Source organism: Cyprinodon variegatus, unplaced genomic scaffold, assembly GCF_000732505.1.
Source record: "Cyprinodon variegatus isolate N-32 unplaced genomic scaffold, C_variegatus-1.0 Scaffold374, whole genome shotgun sequence".
NCBI lineage: Eukaryota > Metazoa > Chordata > Actinopteri > Cyprinodontiformes > Cyprinodontidae > Cyprinodon > Cyprinodon variegatus.
In genome coordinates, this window is record NW_015150827.1 from 109,052 (window position 1) to 125,976 (window position 16,925).

Genomic DNA, 16,925 nt, shown 5'->3' on the forward strand with positions numbered 1-16,925 from the left:
TGTTCTTATCATTATATACGTTTTCCCAACAATTCACAATTAATTCACTAGATATAGGAAAAAAATGAAAGTAATTGTTTTTAATTTGTTGTGAAAGGATTCAGTCTATGCACAAGTTAAATATGATTCCCTTAAAATCCTGTTTGGTGTAAAAACATTGAATGGACTTAAAATTGATTATAAGGAATAAAAATGCTTGTTTTTTCTTCTTTTCTTAGTTCTTTTTCTCCTCCTTTCAAACACAATGAAAGACATGAAAAAGATTCAACACTAGATGGCGCCAGAAGCCCTACAAAAAGCTTTTGTGTCCCTCTTGGGTTTTAAAGCTGTTCTATGAAGTGAGAAGGTTCTCCCACGCAGTGACGCTTCATTAAACCATCAAGTGAACTTCCATCTGCATTTCCACCCTATTTATTTCACTTTTAACCCCTCAACTTTTGCAGCTGATGCACAGATGATTCAAATGTGAGCTAAAGCGAATAATCTCATAGAAAACTGACCTAACCAACAAAATAAAAAAATAAAAAACTAGTTTTGATAGTTGTTGGCAGCATCAACAAAGCTGAACCAACTTGAAATGTTCTGCCCGTCGCATGAATTCATCCCAGATGACAGTCCGAAGCGAAGCTTGCAGCCTCTATTACATCACCTTCACTCTTCTGCACCATTGCACAGAGTGCATTACTATGAATAATACAGGGAGACTATAGTCACAGGGACATGAGCATGGAGCTTGGTTACTAAATGACAGAAAAAGCTCTTTGGTGAAGGAGACATGAGCAAATACTCTGTGTGGGTTAATCGTGTGATTCGGACAAGATAAATACAATTCAAATACTGATATATTGGTCTGATTTCAACTTTATTCAAATAACACGTAAACATTCTTGCAGGATTTGAAAAAACAGGTGCAGCTGAAACCAGATTTATATTTCTTTCCCTGTTTTAGGACAATTAAACTGGCCTTATTCCGTTTATAACTTGCGAAGATAACATGTTTTGTTTTTGAACGTTGCATTTATTTCTTTTCAAAGCTAAAGGCTGACAAACATCTATATAGCTATGCCTTTAAATAACTTGAGTTAATCAGAGGCATGCCTGTGGATGTATTTCAAGGCAACACCTCAGGCACACAGCTTCTTTGTTTCACATCATGAAACAATCAAATGAAATTAGCCGAGAACCCCAGAATGAAAGAACACCTCATAAAGCTGTTAGGAGAATGCAGTTATCCACAATATGGAAAAAATTACTTTATGAGGAAATATTGAGGGATTATTTTAAAGATATCAACCAGATACTTGATATCTTGGGCACAATGGGTCTACAGTTACCCTAAAAGTCCCATAAAAACCTGATTTTAAAGCAGCCCGTTAACCAGATTCAGTTACACTGTCAGGAGGAATGGGCCAAAATTCCAGCAAACTAATGTAGGAAGGTTGTAAAAAAAAAAATTAAATGTTGGTCCCAATTTATAAAGTTTAAAAAGGCATCGTAGCAAATCTGACAAACATATTAGGTAACGTATATAAACTTCTGCATTTAAAGAAAAACAAAGAAAGAAAAATTTAAACTCCCTTTTCTGTCATCTAGAAAATACAAATATTGCTGATAATTTATTCTGTCAGAATTAAAGGTATTAAATCTTTCTCAGCGGCGTTTATAAACATCTGCTCTAAGCTGTGTTTACCTCAGATGAATAACCGGTACAAGCATTACAGAAGGTGGGCCACAGACCGTAAAGAAAGAGCGGATTATTGACTGCTTTTTTTTTCCCCCTTGAGAGAGCTGGCTTCAGTGTTGCAGTAAAATTACACATTGCACCCTGAGATCAGTAGACAAGTCCTCTGTCGTGAAGAGCAGCTTAAACACACACAGACCGGGAAGGATAGGACAGCAAGAAATTCAAGAACAGATCATTTTAAGTCTTTCATCAAAAGGGTGTAAATACTTTTTTTTTTTTTTTACATTGCAAAGTTGTTTTTATTCAAACATATCTGCAGGAGCACAGGAGAATTTTTGCGAGAAATAATCTCAAAACTCGAATTTAATTTTTGCAAAGCTGTAATCTTCTCTTTCCTTCCATTGTCCTCCCTTTCTGCAAATCTGCCTTCCCTGCCAGCACAGACACACATTTAACTGAGCTCAGTATATAATTAGACAAACAAAAAAGAGAGGGATGAAACATCTAAAGGAGAAGAGACTCCAAATGATTACACATTCACCCGGCTTCCTTCCCCCATGCTGCACACATAACCATCAATTAGAGGAGAGAAGAGGAGGATGAGGACAAGCAGGCAGCCAGAAGTCTATTTGAGCCGCCTATCTCTCTGCCTTCCTCCTCTAAAAACTCTCGGCACTGGGGAGGGAGGAAGAGAGGGCAAAAAATAGAAGTGAAAAACAAGAAGTACATAAATAAAGGAATCAGAGCACTTCACATCCGGTCGTCTGATTGGCTGAAACGCGAGTCAGGCAGATCTGGGCCACAGTTGCACTCATTGTTCAGTGAGCTTTCTTACAGAGTCCAACCCAGCGACAGCAATGAATGTTGATTGTGACCTTTGGTCTTTGGGTACAGTGAACACAAAGTGGCGCTTATGAGCATGTGCGCATGTGGTTTCCATCTAGAGATTTGCATGTTGCCCTTTTTTTGTTCATTTCTTGGTCTTTTCTCCATTTTCTTTGCTCAGATGTGACGTTGCCAGTGCGAGCCGCGGGGCACAGTCAACGGTCGATGGTTTATGTGCTACTCAAACCAAACTCACCGACAGCGTTGAATGTTCACCGAGGCAAGCGGGGCAGCGGCCCTGACCCTGAGCCGATGTGACAGAGAAGGCAGGGTGCAGAGGAGTAGGGAGTGGAGGAGGATAGAGACTCGGGCAAGACCACAGAGGTCAGGTTGCACAACAGGGGGATATAATGACACAAGACAGTGGCAGAGTGTTCTGTCCTTGGGGAACTGACAGTTCTGATCATGTTATAGGCCTAGAGAATAAGGAGGTGCGTTTAGGCTTGGGTATGGGCTTTGAGATTCTGCTTTATTGCAGTGGAACCATCTTGATAGACTTGCTCTCTTCCAGTTCAAAACAGGTTGCAACAGCATCTGAAACACACATCAATGTCAGATTATTAGCAATCGTGCTTCATACAAACACAAAAGGGACAATTTTTGGAGTTTTATTTTCCACATATTATCTCAGGATACATTTACATACATTTCTTTTACCACGAAAGAATCCAACATCTTTACAGGGTCTGTTCAATTATTTTAAGATATATTTATAATCATATCTAAGTTCCAAAGAACACCCAATTCAAAGCTGTACCAGAGTCAAAGGTTTTCCCAATTATAGCTTATGTTTTCCTTCGGTGTGTTGCCCTTTACTTTAATCCTTCACTTCTTCAGCTAACATTTAAAGTTAAAATAAAACAGAGTCGAGGCAAAAGGAGAAATATTCAGAAAAATCCTGTAAAAGCAGCAGGACTGTTGTTGCAGTTTGTGGCACAGAAAGGGCTGTGCATATCTTCATCTATGCATATCTTTGAAATGTCTGCTGTCTGTAGGTTCAAAAACAAAGCAGAACAATTATTTTTTTGTGTGGTTGAGTTTAAAAGTATTCACATCCCCTTCAGATTTAAGTGTTTAATCAGGAAACCAGTATAAGGATTATTTCAAAAAAATATCTACACGATATAAAAGGAGAGATCTTAACAGACATTATACCAATTAAAGCTTTTTTATACTAACCAGCATTTGCATATTTCTAAAATGTTAACATAACATCCATCAGTGAATCACTGCCTATTTTCTAATATATTTTGTTTAACATTTATTGCGTGGTTTAGCAATGATAAAGCACATCTGCCATTTTCCGAGTCAATTTTGTCCATAAATGTGTGCAGCAACAAGTGGTGGAGGGGGAGCAGCGCCGAGCTCTGTGCTCTATAGAAACCTCTGGAAGTAATAATTTCATCTGGCATTAAAAGGCCATCTAAATAAAGAGATATGATTAGAAACTTTGATCTTTTCAGAATTTTTATTCTTCTATTTAGCACCATTGTGCCAATGGCTCCGCACGGATGAACTAGAAATGAAAAAAAGGACGGTTGGATCTATGAAACCCTGTTATCTTAGCTAGGCCTGAACTTAACAATTATATTGCTAATCATCTGTCAATTATTATTTTCCTCATTAATAATCAGTTGGTAAAAAGTTTTAAACAAGATTTTTTACAGAATTTAAACCAGGTGAAACTAAAACTTCACTTGAGGAGTTTTGGATAGAGCATATTCACAGATGAAAAATATTTTTTTATCTTAAATGCAAAATATTTATGTATAATTTTTTACAGCTTTGTTATAATTACTGTTCTGAATGGCTTGCTCTGTCAGCTAAGGGCATGTCTTAGAGTTGCTATATTCCAGTTAACCATTAATCAATTACTAAATTCGTTGTAGACTGTTTCAATATCGATTACTCATGATTAATCAGATTAATTGTTTCAGCCCTAGTTGTAACATTCTAAAGCATTGTACAAATTAAGTTTAAAATTAGAAATGCACAAATGAGTCATACATTTTTTCCCCTCATCTGCACCGACTGGTGATCTGAAGGTAAAAAAACATCCTAAAAAACTATAACTGTTTTCCCATTTCCATTCAGTGCATCATAACTGCTGCTGTTCTCAGACTAAAAACACATCAACCAAAAGCATGCATTTAATTTTTTTATTTTTATGACAATCATATAAAGTTTGGGGTTGCATAAATGCAGATAATCTTGATGTGGCATAAATGTTGATCTGTATCAGACCTGCAGAGTTATGCAGGTTTATACTGCAGAATCTTACAATAGTGAACAGAATATTTAGCATTTTCTTTTTATTCAGTTTTTTTTCATTCTAAATTACCTCAATATATAACATTAATAAAAAAAATGTCTTCTAGATGTATTGATTTACCTTTCTTTAACTAAACTCTCCAGTTGTGTTGTTTTAAGCTGGAGGGCAAAATCTCAGAGGGACCATTTATTTATGTTTTCAGAGCAATATTACCTTTAAATTAGAAAACTTTCTTAAAAACTAAAAATATTAGCTTTTTTTTTTTTTTGGTCACTCTGACATCCTTACTTTGGTTAGACATCGCTCTTCTCACGGTTACTGAGCCATTTTCAAATCGGTGGACATCCAATCTTGAGAACAATAACGACGCCCAACTGTGCGGCCCAGCTTCTTTCAGACCCCCACTGCGGCGTGGCCCCCATTTAGACCAGGAGCTCCCATTGTCAGGAGCGAGGGGGGCCAAACAACTCCCAACAGTGTCACCGCACTGCTGCTGGCTGCTCAGAGAGCAGGGTAGCTGGGTGTGGGGGGGCTGACGTCAGAATGACAAATGCTGATCTACGGTCATCCATCGCCTTATTTCATCAGCTCAGGGCTGCTGATGTCATTATGCAAGCCAGACCTGCATCCATTACTCCGGCGGGGTAAGGGGAGGCAGAGCTATGGCGTGATAAGACACTGGCTACAATGGATGAGTAATGTGACACATCATTGGAGCTGTAATTCAGAAAACAATAAAACAGACAAAATGGTTTTTATCTTGTGAGTGTGCAGGATCTCTGAGTTACTGCCTCGGCGTTCTTTCATTCTTTTGTCTGCAGCGCTCTCAGAAAAGGGAAACCATTGGCTGGTCAGTAAATAACCTCAAAGAAACCTGGTATAACATTCACAGGCACCTTGTAAACATACTCTCTAGCTGTGTCCCCCCGAGGTGGAAGTGTCTGTTCGGTCGGGGGCCTTAGATAAGAGACCAAAATCATATTCCTCATTACATCCTCCCTACTCCATCACAGTCACACACACACACTCTTACACCTCGCCCCACAATGAGAGGTAAAATGAAAAATAGGCAGAGGGTTAGCGGAGAGGGGAAAAGAGGGCTTTGCCATGGCAACCCTAGTGTCAGCCACCCATTTCTTCTTAATCCCCCCCCACCACCCCATCCCAGTTCAATGTCGCGCCCTCTGAAGGGACCCCCTCTCTACAGCTGAATATTTCTTTTGTGTTGAGAGACTCTGCTTGGATATATATATGGGTGTGTGTGTGTGTGTGTGTGCAGGAGGGGCTTACAGAGGAGGAAGGGATTGAGGTTAGAGAGGTTGGGGGGTGGGGGGGGCAGATCATGGCTAACACAGCTTAAAAGGGTCTCAGCATTACATCGAGGTTAAAAACCAGAGATCAAATCACACACACACACCTCCACACCCACACGTACGTCGATACATACCTTCTCATTTATGTTTAAAAACTATACTTATGTAGGAGATAATCTTTTAAAATAGCAGATAATTATCCCATATGGCAAACAGCCGCTCCCCCCTTAAAGCGAATCTCATGCGAACCCTGAGCTTTTTTTTTTTTTTTTTTTTTCCTGCTCCTCGGAAACTCTCATGGTCTCTCACTCTTGCCTGAGCGGCCCACTCTACATTACTAACAAAAGCGGTTTTAGTGGAGTGGGTGGGGAGAGGCGTCAGCTGCTAGACAAAATAAAAAGGCCTCTATTTGTTCCTGACAATAAACGTCCCCATCTTTGGAGAACCTCCACAGCTGCAGCCAGATAGGCTTTCATTTCTAACTGCAGACTAATAGAGAGCGCTGTCTCCTTCCTCGACTGTAAGCGGATTTATTGTGCAGGTTGAAATGCCGTGGCTTTGCGGTCTTTAAAGGGGGGTGAGGGGCTGCCCCACCTAAAATGAGGGAAATAAATGTGTGTGTGTGGGGTTGGTGTTTGGGGGTGAAAAAGTGATGGGAAACCTAAAACAACATAGTTTCTTTGGAACCAAAAGAAATATCTCGCATGGAAGGGTAATTAATGTCCAGCACATCCTCTGGAAATCCCAAAACACACTCCCCTCACAGCCGGGTAAAGGAAGCTGGCAGAGGAAGTGCCAGTGGTGTGTCTCTGGGGTGGTCCGATGTGGACTTTAATGTCCACTGCCGTGCACACTGTATGTTCACTCATAATTACTAACAGACCTGCCCGTAGGGATCTCACATGCAGAGCTATGCCTACACATGCATATGCTCCGTTTTAATAGCAGTCAAACTTTTCATTGGAAGTGTGCTGAAGTGAACTGAACATGAAGTTTTTATATAGGGTAAAAAAAAATGGAACCTGGTGGAATAATCATATAAAACTGTCATAGATCTTTTCTTTTCTGGGTTTAAATACGGCCAATAATCACATCCAAGCTGCTCTAAGGCGAGGCTTTTCTGCCACATATAGATTTGGCTTTGCAAAACATCTGGTTGTATTATTGTGCCCACCATAGGCTACAGATACTATAGAGCCAAGACTATAAATGTGCACATTTTTCCCGTAACTTAACGTTTATGTTCATCCTCTTTTCCTGATAGTTTAAATTACTATACATGCATTTTTCCTTAGGCTTTGTTGTGGCCAATGCTTTTTTTTTCCTTCAGTTTAGACTGATTTCATTTTTTTTTTATTTTAGTGAATATAATGCAGAAAATAAAAAAAAGGCTTCTGTTAAAGGTAGTAGCTTTGAATTCAGCAGAAATTGAAGAATAACAGTATTTTTTCCCCTTATGCGTCACAGCATCTGCTTTTTGTTTATGCATTTATACATCAAAGATGTTGGAACTCTGTAGGTTTGATGCATTCAGTGAGTGAAAAGAATATTCGATATCATCAATTCTTTGGCTGGTTGTAAAGATTCACCTCTGTGCAAGTTTAAACAGATTTAAAAGCATTACAGAACAGTTAAAAGTGATCCTTGGCGCTCTTAGTCTATTAGAGAGCAAAGGGCAGCGTGTAACACAAGGTGCAGAGTCTGTTCAACAAGTGCAAAAGCATAAAGCAAAAAGGCAGCGAGTTAGTGCCCTGCCACTGATTGGCAGGGTGGGGGTCACCGGGTGACCCCTGAACTTTTTAACCTTAAGGAATGTTGTCATGCTGGTGCGTCTATTGTTCCTGCCTCCTCGAGGCCAGCGGTGCCGAGCGTCAGATGAATGTTAGCGATGAAGTTTCCTGATGGGTCTCCTTTACCCACCCCCCTCCAAAAAAAAAACTTTTTTCCTCCTCTAATCCCTTCTTTTCTGTTCTTCAGCCCTCACATTTCCACAAAACAAAAGGCATGAACAACTCTAAGACGGGTCTGTTGTGCATGGGGTGAAGTGTGCACAGATGCATCAAGAGGAGCAGGCCGACACTCCTCTAAAAGTGGAATGATGAAGGAAGAAGAAGAAAGGACACTAGAGCTGGAATAAATCTGTCTCTTGTTATATGATTATTTATTTTTATTGGTAAACTGTCAATATTTGTTCATCCTAAGATGATACGAGACCTTGGTTCTAAAGGAAATCCCCATCATCAAGATGAATACTACAGAGGAGGGGACTAGACAGACAGACATACAGGTACCTTCTATATACCCACCTAAGGCTGGTCAAAGGAAATGGAGGGGGGGTTTATGATGTCATAAAAGAGTGCCAGCAGTGAGGTGCCTGTGAACAGGTTGTCTCCAGAGCTGGAACCATAAAAGTCTCCTGCAGCTTCCGCTCCCTCCCCCTGGCCACCACCAATGGTCCAAGATGATGACAGAGCAGCAGCAGATCAGAGCCAGCTGAGATTCAATATGAAAGAAAGACAGAAAACATCAGTATGTGAAAAAGCCAGGCTATCAGGTGACATACAGCAATACCCCAAAATTGACTCATTTCTGACTCAAAAAGTGTGACTAAGACATGATGGGCATTAGCAGGAATTAAAGTAAGTAATACAAATACTGTAGTCTAAAGGTATATTGGTTGAAACACAATAAAATATATTTTTTTAAATGTATACAACACGACTTAATAGTTTTTGTTTTTACACAAATGCAATAAATTTAATGTAAAATATTGATTAAACTGCCTAAAATCATATCTATACAATGTGCTTATTGTTTTTTTTAACCATTTAACTCTAAATCTAACAAAATGATATGAATTGGTAAATAAGTTTGTTTTCATCAGCTAGTGCAGTAACCTTGGGAACACATTTTATCAAGCATCCATCAGTGTGACATGGAAAAAAATCTGATCGGAGATTAAAAAGTCGTACGCAACCAGTGTGTTCATGCCTTAACTGTCGTTTTAAAAACGCCTTAATGAGAGAGATGGGTGGAGCTCTTTCAGCTTGCACACCATCAATCTCCATCATTTTCACAAGCATAATAATATAGAAAGTGTTCTATCCTCTTTCCTGTTTGCGTGATAAAAGTGTTTCAGCCTTTTTTCTACCAGTCGGCAGACAGTGCAAAGAAACAGGTTGAGGAGGGGGGCCTTACACCAGGAGCCTGAACTACTGAAATAGTATGAAAGAAAATTCTGTGGTTTTTGAGTTTATGTCTGAATTGGAGTAAAATTGGAGTAAAATACAAAATAAAGAGGTGGCGAAACGTCTTCAAATCTTGAAAACCAAGTCCAGTGGATATTTTTTGAATTTTTAGAATTTTAGACATTTTACTGGAAACAAATGGTTTCTGATATATATGAAGGAGAATATCCTTTTTACTCATGTTGTCCCACATTATCTGAGGTGCTATTTTTATTTGAATTTATTGCATACTTCTGAACATCTGAAAAACTGCATCATCTTAAAAATCTGTCCTTCTTCTTTTTTTTGTTTACTGAAGTTAATTGCTAAGCTTTTGAATGGATCCCATTTTTAAATCCATGATGTTTTCAAAATGTGTATTAGGGCTTAGCTTTTACTGTCCATGTAGTACACATTTTTACAAGGTTTTATTTGTAGCATTTCTGCATGCAAAAATCACAAATATAGATAAAAAGGAATGCTCTTTTATTTCCTATATCTCTAAAAATCTCAAATTTTTAGTTTTTGTTTTTGTTCTAACTAATTCACACTCTTCTGTTCTCAGTCTAAAGCTGCAACACTGCACAAGAAGGAATGTATTGAAAAAATGAGGCGCCATCTGCCAGCGCAGACTAAACAGGTGTAAGGAAGAGAAAGCTGATATTCACTCTATAGATGTAAGAATACCCCTTCTTCACACAGGACTTAGATCAGTGCGGTTTTTACGTAGCCAGCAGTGATTCTCCAACAAAGAGCTGGAGACACACTCTCACAGTCTCAGCACTTGTTAAAAAAGAAACAACATCAAAACAGAGCGGAGAGATTGTGGTTATTTGCTCTACAACCTCACTAAGGAGGTTTCCCATTGTAAACAGGAGTGGCTGCTAAACCCCATTTCCTTTCATCCCTCTCCTTGAGGCACGCTGCCTTTGTCTCACGGAGGAGGGAACAACCGGCCTCCCAGCTACGCTACGCTGGTCAAATACCAGGGAACTACCCCAGGCCTGTTGGGAAAAACAACAAGAGGAAGAGAGGGAAGAGCGGCAGAAATGGAGGGGTGGAGGGTAAGGTGTGAAATTTCTGCTGGAGTTAGGACAGAAAAAGGAGATGGGAAGAGCTCTAAACAAGGTTTGAGCCAGCTACCGGCTTCAAGGTTTCCAAAACTGTGCAAATTTCTCATCATAGATGTCCTTCAGTTTCAAATCCTTTAAAATTCTTGAAAAATTATAAAAGAAAAAGCTACAGAGTAGTGGAGTTCTGGTTGAAAAAAGGCAAGTAAAAAAAAAAACATGGCAGATATAAACCAATGCTTCTGTTAGTGTATTTATCGCACCTAATAGGAGAGCTGTGTTAGCTGGAAGTAGTTACTAGTATAAATGTTTACCCTATTCAACAACTACTGCTTTAAAAACACAAAATAAACTTATATGAAAGTATTTCTGATAGGATGAAAGAGTGAGTGCCTAATGATGGTATGGTACCAAAACGCGGCAAATAAATGTGTTCTTTTGCAAGTTGGACAGTGTTCGAGAGTCCATTTTCTATTTGATAAAAAAAAAAGGATTTGAAAGAGAAAATGCTGATAAAATTAGCTCTTTGAGTGGCTTTAAGGGACCATGGAGTAATGGAGGGCTGCCCCTGCCCAACATGTTGCTGTGTGCTGCCTGTCAGTTTGCTTTCGAGATGGAAACTACATTTGACACCTTTGCTGCATTTCTTCACCCTCTTCTAATCCAAAACAAGGCTTTGTTCTTGGTCCACTCTATACAGCTTTGAACTCAACGCTATTTCTGACATCTTAAATTTAAAAAGCTTCCTAGATGGGAAGCGAAATGTCTTCAAACATGGAAACAAAGTCCAGTGGATTGTTTTTCAACTTATTTGGAAAGATTCACCCTCTTCCTGTTTACTTTCAAATAAAGGCAAATGGTGCAGGAAAAGCAAATGTAAAAAAGCAAATACATTAAACATTTTGTATTTGGTCTGCTACTACAAGGTTACTACATAGTAATAATCTTACACCAGCCCATTCTAATTATCAACAAAAAACTGAAATAACATCTTGTTTAACTTTAATTTAGTCTATTTATAAGTGCCTTTTATTTTTGCAGCTGTTCTTATATAAATGTACCCACTCTATCTGCAGCTGTAAGAGCCTGTAAGGTTAAACAAAGCCCTTCTCTCTTTTTATCTCACACTCTTTTTTTTCTTCTTTTCTTAGTTTGTGCTTTCATGCCTGCTCAGCAGAACTAGGAAAGTTCCTGCATGCAAGCCAATGTATACGGTAAATTCAAGTAAATTCAAAGTGTGGTGAATGTAAAGCCATACGTTCCAGTCCAAGCAGTCTGTCCCAACAACCGCGCCTCACTGTCACACCTCATAAAGCAAAGCTCCAGCTGCAGGGTTGAGTTTAAAGTCAGGGGGAAGGAAGGTGAGGTAAAATAAGGACAAATAAAGAGGAAAATAAAGAATGCAATCCATTCATTCAAAAAACCTGCAGAAAAAAGAGTGAAAATCTCCTGACAAAAGCTTCCAAAGCTTCAGGCTCTGATGGCCCCTCTTTTAGGTGCGATCAATAGAAAAATACACTTTAAAAGCAGACTGTTGCATAAAATGTAAGAAAGTGAAAAAATGTCACCAAGGCGTCGTTAATCTTCAAGCTTCTCCTCTAATTTCTATTCTTCACTCAGCTGTAGGGAGAGAGGCAAAGAGCCACAAGTTTATTTTTTAAATTGTCCACAAAGAATGCCTGTCATTTCCTGGCGTTCCCCACTTCCATATGAAAGCCCACTCCCTCCCCCCCTTCCTTCAGGGACAATGGGAAAGATTCCAAAATTTCCACGGGGAGTGTCTAGCGCGGTGATACAATAAGAAAGCATGTTGTGACAGAATGGAGACAGGCTGTTTCTCTCAGCTGCGACATGACCGGCGCTAGCTAGCGCAAGTGCAAGAATTCTGCGATTAAAGGCATGAAGACAGGAGCCTTACTAAATGAAACCTGGTGCTGATCAAAGGTATGCCCTGCAGCAAGTGGTGTTTTGCTGTTTGCATATTTCCCAAAAAAACAAAACAATTTGCATTAATAAAAAGGCTAAAATACAATTAGATTCTTTAATTATATCCCTACTCACATTCAAACACACACACACAGACTTTGTGAGGGTTTCCTAATTAACCAGAGGAGTGCGTTTGGCTCTAGAGTGCAACGGGTTCAAATGCCATGTGCTTCTAAACGGACCAATAGGCTCTTGAAAGCCACCTGGCTTGACCCTAACAGACCCGGGCCCTCGGCTAGACGGGGGGTCAGAGGTCAACCACTCATCTAGATAGGCAGTATGTCGCAATGCCCGAGGCGGGGGCCAGGGGTCTCCATTACCTAACCTTTCCATTTACCCTTGGCTGCACAGGGAAGCACAAACACACAACGACTCCCACGACGGTTCCTGCTGCCTCTGTGTATTCATGCAGGCTTTTTTATGATCCATTTGATCCACATATGTGTAAAAAAATTATTTTGTAAATTATATGAAGTGCATTTTGAGATGCAAAAACAATAACGTACCAGGCGTCACAAAAATATAGCCAAAAAGGCTTTAAAAAAAACATGTTTAGACAAACGTATTTAAAAATTAAGGAGGTTTGAATTGTTTTACTTGAGACAGAAAGCAACTACAATACTGCTGCAATAATATGTCAGGTATAACAATGAAACAATCTGCTGTGTTTAGTTTTTTGTTTGATTTTAATACATGGAAACAAAAATACAGAATGCACTCTAGCTAAAATTGGGCATCTTGGTTTTAAGCTGCCACATCAAGCAGGTACAGTTTCCTTTCTTAAAAGCAAGGGAAACAAAGAGTGATCTTCTTTCATAAAGCTGACTAGCAATGCGCACTAAACAAGTTTGGAAGGGGCAGCTCTACGTTACCCTTTGCTGCTGGGGTCCCTGCAACGCTTTCTCTTTCAATAACAGGAGAAATACTTGTTGCAAGCTTTTAAACCTTCTGTGTGATAAAGGTGCTTGGTGCAGATAAATATGCTGGAATCCAGCTAGTGGACTTAATATCATTAACCAGCAGCAATATCAGTTGTAATCTAAATCCATATAAAAGCATAAATCGGTTGTTAAGTGCACCATTTAATGTTCTTTTCACACTACTAGTTTTTTTTTTATGTTTTTGTTGTTTTTTTGTTATTTCTTAGCTGATTTGGTCTTCCATAAAAACAAGGGCAGGCCTCTCTGCCAGCTGATCAGCAGTGTGCAGATCAACGTTCCTCTTAAAGGTGGAGAAAATCTCAATCTCTTTGAGAGGGCAACTCTAAATAAGAGGATTCAGAGGATTACTGTCCATAAATGAAATCACAATTGAAATGTTTCAGTTCATTTCAAATACGTAAACAATAACTGCATAATGCCTTGATATGCATGCAAACAGCAAATTTAGATCATTATAAAAAAGACTTTGTCGCATTTTATATTTTCTTTAAATAAATACAAAGGCTGCTTTGAGGTAGCTAACATTATCTTTATACATAGAGATAATATAAAGCATATATTAGGTATAACATCAATCGATGTTCAAGAGTTCAGTATTAAGCAGCGATTCGCAGATGTTAGCATCTTCCATGTAGTAACACAGAATTGCAGATTGGAGCCGATGCTCGTCATCATTGGTTATAGTGAATTACACAAGAATGATGATCATAGCTTCAGCTGAAGATATGACATCAAACTGTCCTTTCTCCAACATGTAAGCAGCAACAAGGAAATGTGATTTTTCTGTGTTCATTTACTCCTTTCTAACGGCGCCATCTGATCAACTGGAAACTGAGGAGACACAGACCTTTAACTAAGCTGAAATGATGTATTTAGAACTTGGTCCTGGAGGAGATATAACTGGAAACCATCAGTCTGCATCACATCAGGGCCCAGAGCCGAACCAAGAAAATTCAGGTCCCTAAGCAGAATATAATAAGAGCCCCCAATTCAGTCACCCCGGCACCATAAAATCTCCTTTATTTGGGTCAAGCTTGAAGAGATTATGCCTTTTATACATTGTGTAACTGATTATATATCTGGAGGTTATATTTTTGTTGACCCTCATGTAAGTCATCATATAACATGATTATAAACAGAACAATAAATATGCATTGAATTAAACGTTATTTCTTTGAATTATTCATTTTGTCAGTCATGTTCAAGATAGTAAGTTTCAATAGAGGCTTAGTTCAGTAGTAAAGGTTTTAATTTGATTTACTTATGAACAAACATTAAAAACTGCAATTTATATCTATCTATATCGACAGATGCATATCTATCTATCATCTTACATTTTACTGTTTATAAACCTTTAAAGCAAATTTATACGGCTCTTCACAAAAATTACAATTTAATAGCACTTATATGCTTATTTATGTTATTTATGTATTTTAACTTCTTCGTTTCTACTTTCATCAGCTCTGTTGCACCTGCTTTTGGCTGCCCCCTGCTGGCCTGGGCCCCCCAAACTGCAGCTAGGTTTGCTTATACCCAGGGCTGGCTCTAGATCATTCATTTTTCAACATGCTTTATATGTATAAATGGTTCTAGATGTTTACATAAAAAGAATTGCTTCTAAAAGAACACACTTTACTTCTTTTTTTTTTTTTTTACTAACTCACAACAGATTTCATTGTTAGTGCAGCTTTAAGCAACTAGATCTAATGTATCCAGATGGCAGAAGAATTAATGGAGACTGCCTCATTAACCTTAGAGCATATTAGTGCCTGGCACTGCACAGTGAGAACCCAAGCAGGGTAATTTTAACAGCAACAAAAATAATGTCTCAGCTACTTTAAAGTGGGCTGGTTTCCCCTGGAGCTTCAGCGCGTCTGATTGAAGTATGTTTATTTAGAGCGTTTGCATCCTCTCTGAGTGCCCATCCTGAAAATGGCAGTCTGGCTATTTTTTTTCCTTCTTTTTTTTTAAGAACGTGCAGGAAGTCAGATGCGCAGAGATCGTTTCCGAGAATTGAAGATGCGCAAAACCCTGCTGCTCGCCCTCTTCCAAACCTTTTGTTGAAGAATATATCTGCGAGTGATGTATCTGTGATTTATCTCTTCATTCGCCACTTTGTTCGGAGGAATGTCTATTCTGGGGGTTTTCCGTCCGGGTTTTACGCACGCTTCCACCCCAGCCGGATCGCATCATGACTCAGGCAGGGAGGGAGACGGGTGGTGGCTCTGAATGATGGCTGTCTGTTCCGTAGCTCTTCAGGTGTCTATGAGGGGGAACAGGATGGAGGTGGGGGGGTGCTGTAATGTCGATATAATGACAGATGGTCCACACAAAGCCAGTGCGCATTGTTCAGCTCAAAAGCAAAATATGATAGCCACCATTTATCAGCCCTCACCAAGTAGTGGAACAATGACGCTGTCTGGCAGAAAGAATGAATCAAAGTTAGATTTTTCTGGAGCCATCAGACCTGCTCTTTGCTTCTGAAGCTGCGCAAAAAACTTTGCCTTAGAAGGGAGATCCGCTACGTCTACACACATCTTAAAAAAAGGATGGAAAAGTTAAGCGCACGTAGAAAAGCTTTCATTCCCGGTTATACTAGAAACTAAGGGATGTGGAACAAATAGAAACGCGCTGGTTAGAGCGCTGAGCGCCAAAGCCGCACAGAGTTTAACCTTCATTTTACGCGCATATCCAAAGCCTTTATACATCTATTAATTACCAATAGTATATTCTATAACTGCTGCATCTGTTTCCTTGGACTTTTCCCCCCATTTAAAGTCATCTATCTATTCTGGGTTGCTTCTCTTTTTTGGTATGATTTCATACTCACATCATTTTTCCTTCATCTTTTGACATTAACGCATCAGGATTCACTTTCCAGTCGAGGCGGGACTGATGCAATGTCTTCTTTTTTCCTCCTCAGCACCTTGATCTGAGACCAGGTCTGTGTGCGTCTGCCTCCCCTTGATCTGATCCACTGATTACGCTGCATTTGAGGGGCCGAAGGGAAGGGCATCCGGTTTACAGGGATCACTGGAGCAACGGGGATTGGCTCTGAAGGGATAGCTGGATGAAAAAAAAATAGGTCTGTTTGCCATTGGATGGAGGCGCCGCTGCGTGTGGGAATGGGAGGGAATTGGGGAGTTGTCCTATATTATTCAGGAGAACTCGGGTGCGGAGAAACGGGAGGAGGAGGAGTGTCCTCCCAGGGCAGAGCGCGTATGAAGACAATGCAATGTGTCACAGTTTTTTTATTATTCATCTTTTATGTTAATTCTGATAATCTCCTCATAAGAAATAACGGTCATATTAGAGTTAAACTTTATGGCAGCTCTTAGAGACCCCCAGGATGTTCAGTGTGAGCTCAGGGAATGTTATGGAATGCATTTTTCTACAATTTTATTTTGTTTCTTTTATTCCTGTAATCTGTTTTGACAGGAAAAGGAACATTCAGATGTAGAATAATTACAATAAAAACGTCCTACCCAGAACAGTGTGTGTGTATTTTTTATTTTAATTTTTTGGTTTGTTTGTTTTTTGCAGGATG

The 16,925-nt window shown here is 39.3% G+C and overlaps 1 long non-coding RNA gene across 1 annotated transcript; it reads right to left on the minus strand.

Annotated features, from left to right (window-relative positions):
* Window positions 1–973: 973 nt before the first annotated feature.
* On the minus strand, window positions 974–16,385 carry LOC107092334. The gene is made up of 3 exons (XR_001481573.1): window positions 16,209–16,385; window positions 8,461–8,647; window positions 974–3,103 (listed from the first exon to the last, which is right to left on the minus strand). It is a non-coding gene; the product is annotated as an uncharacterized LOC107092334 (long non-coding RNA).
* Between the last annotated feature and the right edge of the window lie 540 nt (window positions 16,386–16,925).